The following is a 1572-nucleotide window of genomic DNA, read 5'->3' on the forward strand; positions in this document are numbered from 1 at the left end:
GTACAGTATATGCTATAGTTAAGTGTCTGTGACTCAAAGTTCGTCGTTCCACATGAGAAGAGTATCCCCGTATGTAAGTACTATAACCAGGGTTGCCACTCGCGACATATGAAAAAACTTGGGTCTGGATGGGAAAAACCCCAGATGGGGATTTTAAAAACCCAGATTATTTACCCAGAAAAATTCATGATTAAAATGTAATTATAAATACAGTATCATAGTACATTCTGGCTGTTATAATTACAGACACTATAATACAAATTCAAAAAACCATTTATTACCTAATTTACACAGTAGTTAATGTTATTTCACAACTACTCTGTTCTTCTTTTTCCATTAACAGTACTGCACAATCTTTATGCTCTTTTTGTCGCTTCTTATACCTTTTGGTGACAAACTGCTCGTACTGCATCTCTAATTAGTTCAGGTTCGGGTTCATACAGCGAACAGCTACGATTTTTCCTACTGATCTCTTGTTTAACAAGCAACCTGTTCTTTGACGATTCAATAGTTAAGTCACTTTATTTCAATAAATATAAAATAACTTATATCATTATCCTGTTGCTTATGAGAATTTATCTTTTGGAGAAAAATGACAATTTCTCCAATGACGACATTTTTCTTCCTGACAGTGACTACGAATCAGATCATCTGAGAATACAATCAATCCATGATAGTGATGTAGATGCCAAAGAGTTACCGGCAAACACAGAATAATCTGTAATCAGATTCTGTGTAATTTACTATGTAAAAATGGAACCAGCAAATGGTATCAAGAACCAATGTACTATACATACTAGAAATTACTATAATATTACCATGTATCGATTTTCTTTTCTGTTGATTTGTTGTAAAATATAATGTTTATGTGCTTAATTTTTAAAAGTATAAGTAGTTTGATGTTTAATAAACTTTTTCTTAATTCTTCTCTATTATCCGACATTTTTGCTTATCCGACGGTTTGCCCGCCCGTTTAGGTCGGATAATCGAGACTGTACTGTATATGTAAAATCATATTTCAAAAAAAAAAAAATTTCTACGAAAATTAAAAAAAGAAAACAACCTAGAAACCAAGAGAAGATCGAAAAACCCAGATCTGGGTTTTAAAGCCAAGGAGTGGTAACCCTGACTGTAACTAAGAGTACATTTATTTCGTATCTGAATTTGAGTAAGCAAAAAAATTTTTATACATATTTTTAAATCTTTTTTTCCGACATAAAACAATTATTCAACAAATTCCTCGTAAAATACTAACAAATAAAATTCAAATCTTATCTTTTAAGATAAATTACAAATTTAAAATACATATTAATTAATTTTATAGCGCAAATATATTTGTACTTAATCAATAAATATAAAAATTAACATTATATTTCTAAATTAAAAAAGAAATAAATAAATAAATTGAATTAGTTATATTTTTAAATTTAAACTTAAAATTCCTTACTAAAAGTTAATTTTTTGGTAATTTTTTTTTAAATAAAATTAATCATAAACTATTCAATAAGCAAATTAAATGTAATTTAATTCGCTTTCACCAATGAAAGCGAGCTATTTTTTCACTCATTTGCA

This window comes from Centruroides vittatus, unplaced genomic scaffold (assembly GCF_030686945.1).
Source record: "Centruroides vittatus isolate TY-2023 unplaced genomic scaffold, ASM3068694v2 contig_355, whole genome shotgun sequence".
Classification (NCBI taxonomy): Eukaryota; Metazoa; Arthropoda; class Arachnida; order Scorpiones; family Buthidae; genus Centruroides; species Centruroides vittatus.